Here is a 7,079-nt window from a genome sequence, read left to right as displayed (position 1 = left end):
TTTAAAGAAAAAAATTACATTGAAACAAATGGAAATTGTTGAAATTAAATTTGAGAACAGTAACAATTTTTTCTATAAAAACATTACATGTCAACTATAATTGAAAATTATTATAAAAATTCATCAATAGCATTTGTTATACGTTTCCAAACAATATTTCAAAGTATAGAATATCGAAATTACATTTGATTTAGCTTTATAATTTAAGGAAAATATCTCAACGGAAAGTTTAATATATATAAAGAATAGTTTTTGAAATTGCACATAAATTTAATAAATAGAAAAATTCAATTTTTTATTGCATGAAAATTTAGTATGTTGAACAAAAAAAATTTTTTTTAATGAATTGATGAATTGTTACATTTAATTTTCACATAAAACTTCAATAAATCGAAAAATGTTCATTTCTTTCATCATTGACACGGTTGATTTTATCGATGCAAATTTTGGAAAACAGTCTGTTGTGTTGGGCTGATACTTGTAGTCGACTGATGCATACCAAACTCGATACAGGTGACATCTCAGTTAGCATTGCCTCATCCCTCATGCTTGTAGTAGATGGCTGCATACCAAACTCGATACAGAGTCACGTAAATTTTGTATCATATAATTATACAATGTACATTTCAGGCTTGAATTGACAATGTAATTCGTTTTTTGGAAAAGAGATAGATGCTGCATACAGGATTAACTTAGGTGAGGATTAATTTAGGTGAGGTTTGGTTTTTTGATATTTTCAGATTTCTAGGTTTAGAGTTCTGCATACAGGAATAATTTAGGAGAGGATTTTTTAAATCAATTCTCCCATGATACTGTGACTGTTATTCTAAATTCAAAGTTGTGAATGTGAACATGGATGGCAATTACCTCCAGGTAATGTGGTAGTGTTGAAGTTTGAGTTACATGGTCAGCAATAGGTGTTGGCATTGTCATTGGCATATGCTTTGGTGTCGGCATTGGCGTTGGCATTGTCGTAGGCATTGGCATCAACATTGGCGCAGGCATTGGCATTGGCGCAGGCATCGGCGTAGACATCAACGTAGATATTGGCATTGGCATCGGCACAGGCATGGGCGTAGACATTGGCATAGATATCGGCATTGGCATTGGCATAAGCATCAGCGTAGATATTGGCGTAGTTATTTGTGTAGATATTGGTGTAGTTATTGGCATTGACATTGGCATAAGCATCAGCATAGATATTGGCGTAGTTATTTGTGTAGATATTGGTGTTGGCATTGGCATCGACATCAGTGTAGTTATTGGCATAGTTATTTGTGTAGATATTGGTGTTGGCATTGGCATCGGTGTAGTTATTGGCATTGACATTGGTGTAGGCATCAGCGTAGATATTGGCATAGATATTCAATTAATGAATCACACTAGTTCGAAAATCACCCAAATGTTCTTAACACTCTTCATGGCATTCACTTGTTGCTGATTTCGAGATTCACGTGATAATTATTTCGATGTTAATGTCCACGCTGTACCTGTTATCTTAAAATGTTTATAAACTAAAAAGAAAATTTTTATTAGGCTACCAATACAATCTTATACACATGAAAATTATTTCCAAGTATATAATCAATATAAAAATGAAATTTGTTAACATCTTATATACAGTCAGCAATACATAATTGTGAAATTTGGAGACATCAATTACAAAATTTTAATAAAAAAAATTTCATTTCCATTTATTCACTGTTCAAATAACAAAATTTAATCCATTCTTCAAAATTTAGAACATAAACAAATTCAAGTTACAAAATTTCATTACAACCCTGTATCATTATCAAAATTGTAAAAACATCAGATCATCACAACAAAAATAATTTCAATACAATCATATTTCAATAATTTCAGACAATTGGTCTTCTATTCAGAATCATTTCATAATACAATATATCTGCATTTCATTATCATTTAGTATAACATTTCATTCATAGCATTTATAGCAAATTCATTTCACATTTATGATTTATCATTCAGGGATTCAAAATTATTTATGTGGACACATTTATAAATTTTCATTTTAATTTTTTGTTCAAATATTGTATAAAAAGCAAATTATTTAATATTATTAATCATTGTTTGTTAGATACTATAGTTTATTTCGACTTTTCAATGTTCTAAACACAAACTACATTTCATGACAAAACTTTACTATCAATCATTAAACAAGAAATCATTCAAAACATCAATAATATTTTGCTTCAAAGGCAATCAATATTTATAAGTAATCATCTGCATCTATGGCAATCAACATTATTAATCATTATTTTGCATCTATGGCAATCAACATAAGTAATCAACACAAAAAATATTATCTCATTACTGCCTCTCTAAGTCATAACCTCTGTTATTCCTTCTTTAGGCAATAATGGGTTTCCATCTCAAAAAACAATCACATACCAGCAAAATTCTAATCAACAAACCCCACTAAAAAATCTACATACACTCCAGCATCCATTTCAAACGATAATCAATCATATCAAAATTTATAGAACAGTTTTTAAAATTTAGTAAAAGACATCAATTACAAAAACTTTAGAGAAATTTTAATCTTTAACTCATTTCAATTAATAATATGACAAGACGTTTATATTTAATGAAAACTTTATTCAAGTTAACTTTCATTTATATTGAACATCTCATATATATGGCAACACAATTCATTAATACTTTAAAATTTTGAAATTTTATTATTAAAACAAAAGAATTTATACATAAGATTGAATTTCAGTATGTTCTAAATTGTACCATTTATTTTTAAATAATTCAGAATTTGAAGACTGTATAATAAGTACAAACATTTCAAGATTACAATACAAAGACGATCAAGATGAATAATGGGTAAATAAGTTCCCTAAAAAATACAAATAAGAGAAAAAGAAAAATTGAGTAAATAAATTTCCTAAATAATACAAGGAAGAGAAAGATTAATTAGAGCCTATCCTACATGTCAGTACTAAACTTTCATAAGGAATTATATTTAATAAAAATATACTGAAAATGAGAAAATGGGACATAATTTGCTCTGAAAAACTTAATTACCAAATATAATACCTGACAAAAAATAGATATAATTAAAATATGTAATACATGATAAAAAAATATACCGCAAGCAAACAATTATTTACACTACAATGGATAGATTTTAGAAAAGTTAAGTTTTATCAACAATTTAAAGATTAGGAAAATAAGCTACTATTTTAACTTCCAAAATTATTTCAGAAAAATAAATACAAATTTAAATGACTATGGACAAGATTGGTTAAGATATGCATCATAGAAGAATTTTACTGAACATTACACAAAGACAGGAAAGAATCGAAATTTGAAAAGATTAAGGGCCAAGAAAAATAGGCTACAGGAAAGAAAAAAAAGACACAATTATGGACTCTTACCATACACTGTGTAGCGATTATGCTATTCTGAATCCCGGCATAACACAGGATTCCTAATCATTGTGTGCTGGGGAATACCCTTTCATCATGTGATCACATTCATCATCTTGTAAGTAAGCAACTTGAAACAACCTTTGAATACTAAACAACAATGCTGACTTTGTGCTTTGTTTTCTTCAAGAACATGATTTTATTCATGGGTTCATTTGTTTCAACAAAGCCATTTTGCTTACAAAAGTCAGTCATGTTCACTAGATAATGCTTTGCATACACCTTTTCAATTTTCAGTTGAAAGTTGAATTATCAACTTGATTCAAAGCAAGATTCATTTTGTTTACATTTTCCTAACTCTACAGAAACCTGTCTCATGTAAACATTCACTTTATTTACTGTTTTCCTAACATTCAATTTGGCAATACTACTTTCTTTACTGTTGACTTTCAATAAAGACAACTCCCTACCTACTACATTACTCAATTCTACTATCTCACTAGGATTTACTTTTTCAATACCTAACATTAACTAGGCCTACATTATCTGAAACTTGAAATAATTGATCTTGTATCTCAACACTACTATCATCCTGCTTCAATTTGCCTTCATCTTCATGACTATCAATCAATGTCTTATGTGCATCTTTCAATAGAAGGTTTATACCAACCTGCTCTAGTCTAATGCTAGCAAATTCTTGCTTCATAACATCAAACCTAGCATTTTGATCTTGTTTCAAATAATCAATCTTAGCATTTTGCTCATCAAACCTTTGTGTTAAGAACACTATAAGATTCAGATCATTTTTAATGTTTGCCATTTTGTAATATGCACTGATATCTATTCATTAAAACTTGACCACTCCAGAACTGACCTCCCATTCAGCAGTAGCCTATACCATTCATAACCTATCAAGATATCTATCCTACCAATAATTTTTTATAACCAGGGATATATTTTGTAGTTTGAGTCCCACACCAGGGTGTACCATTTGGGACAATTTGGAGATTCAGTCCCACACCAGGGGTAACATTTGCCGTGATACCAATTTCTCCTAAATAGGTTGGATAGCATTTCACACCTATTAACCTACAGGAAGTTATCGGCTCCAAAGTGGTAGATTCTTGATAAACTATGAATGGATCTATCGCCTATGAATGAGAAATCTAGTTTTCAGAGCAAACCAACTTATAATCTTCAGAAGAATTTCGGCAATATACAACACAAATCCACAATACAATACCTTACACACTTAAACATCCTAGCATCATTACAAGCTAAAATACTTATCCAGTTTATATAGTTGAAAACAATGGCTATAGGCTTGTATACACACAAAACAATTTTATACAAAATTAGAACACCATAAAACTGTTCAAAACTCAATTTAAAACATTATAAATTTCAATTAAACAGAAAAATGTTCAGAGAGGACAAAACACTTTCCATAGCCAGCCACCATTTTTTTTAGAGAAGACCGAGCACAAAGTACAGAGCAAAGACCACACCTCAAAATCAGTGTCAATGTTATGGACACATCATTGATATTAAATTCTAAGAAATTATAAATTACAAGTTTAGAATTTACATTTTACATTTGTTCTCAATAAAACTTTATTTCGAAACTGTTTTTTTTAATTTATATATCATCTATATAAATAATCTATTAATTCTGTTTCTCTGTTTCGGTGATACCATGGAATGCAACACAATTATTTACGATAAACTCTCAGTTAAAAAGTTGTCCGCATATCGATTACTCTGATATTTACTATCAAGTTTTATAGATCTTGAATTGAAGATTCGATTTTAATCAAGAAAAAATGTAATATTACATAATTCATATACTGACCTGAAATTAATACAAAATAAATAAACTGCAACTCACTGCCAACACACAAGGAATCTTATGTTGGCAGTGCCAAGTATTACAGTCATGTTATTGATGCACTTAAGTTACAATCAATGTTATTTATATTGTATTGTAAAGATATGTATTTGTAATTTTTGGCAATAAATTCAATTCAATTCAATTCAATTTATAAACAGAACACAATTCTTTAAAATAATTTGGGAAGGACTAACAGGCACAGCCCAAAACTTTCTTCCCCGAATTTCGATTTATACACTATAAATATTTCAAAAAGTAGGTTATGTTCCATTAACTTGAATTCAGGTCCAATTTTCAGTCCAAACATTTGAAAACAGAAAAGTTCTAATTTGATTGTTTACAACCCACATTGAATAACAAAATAACTTTCACCAATCACTTAAAACTGTAAAATAATTATTAACTTTGAAAATATGATATACTCTGATTTAGATTGATATATCATGTTGTGTCAACAAATCAGATTATTTTAATCGAGACGATTAAAATTTCTAGGTACTTTTTCTCGTAAGATAAGCTGATTGATTGCAAATAGTTTTAACAGCTGAAAATAATTCTGTCTCTCTTCCACACATACTCTCGCATCTTCTGTTATCAACAGAGAACAAAATTATTATCATGATTGTGTTTTTCCAAGAATGGATTATTATTATTATCTTTTTCATGTCCTTCAGCAAGTTGTCCCAGGGATGAGACCTAGTGCAATCGAATAACATACTATGTTCCAAATTTCGTGAAAATTGTTAGAGCCGTTTTCGAAATCCATTGGACATAAATAACCAGATAAATATAAAAATATAGAGAGTGGAAAAGGTACCCATAAGCCAGGGGGTGTTTCCTCACATCAAAAGAAGAAAAAAGTTCCAATTAACATAGGGTAGGTCCGAAAATGATTGGTTACCAAGTTATAAAGGAATAAAGATTACGTCTGAATTTCAGTTCCCCTGCCCTACGGGTATTTGTTGGCTGTTAAGATGTTAAATTCAGCGTACTTCATGTAAAATGAACTAAGAAATTGAATAAAATCGTTTCCAGACCGTTAGCTACAGTAATTTTTAAGATATGTGACGAAATATGCAAAACTTTGTCACGAAGAACAAGTTTCTTTAAGATTTGAAGAAGATTTACTATGTTAAATGTACAATAAACACGAAATATTTTCTTACAGAACTTATAGAAAATTTAATTTTGGAGAGAAAGATGTAGAATAGACAAACGCAACCTTGAAAAAATAAGCCTTAATTACATACCGATTGACTTGGACCCCCTACATTGACAAAATTTGTAATAAAATGTCTTCTGCTGTATTTATTCTCAGACAACTTTCCAGATTAAAAGACAAAAAGTTACTCCTAACAGCATACCACGGTCTTTTATTGTCACATGTGAGGTATGCTATTCTAGTTTGGGGTAACACATCTAAACAGAACCTGGACAGATTTTTCAAAATACAGAAAAGAGCTATTAGGTGTATGGAAGGTATAAATGATAGACTGGAGTCGTGCAGGCCTTTATTCAAAAGACTTGGACTGCTAACAGTACGTTCTTTGTATCTTTATGAAACAATCTTGTATGTGAAAATGAACAGTATAACCCAAAATTTTAACATTCATGATCACAATACACGACATAGAGCCGATTATTATCTAGAAAGTCATAATAGCAGACTTTTTGAGAAAAAGCCTAGCTATATTGGTAGGGTATTTTATAATAAACTACCAAATACATTGAAAAATCAGGAAATTATAAAAATATTCAAGAATCAACTAAAAAAGTTTTTAGTCGATGGA

Source organism: Nilaparvata lugens, chromosome 2 (genome assembly GCF_014356525.2).
Source record: "Nilaparvata lugens isolate BPH chromosome 2, ASM1435652v1, whole genome shotgun sequence".
NCBI classification, from domain to species: Eukaryota; Metazoa; Arthropoda; class Insecta; order Hemiptera; family Delphacidae; genus Nilaparvata; species Nilaparvata lugens.
Note: the sequence above shows the minus strand (reverse complement) of the source record.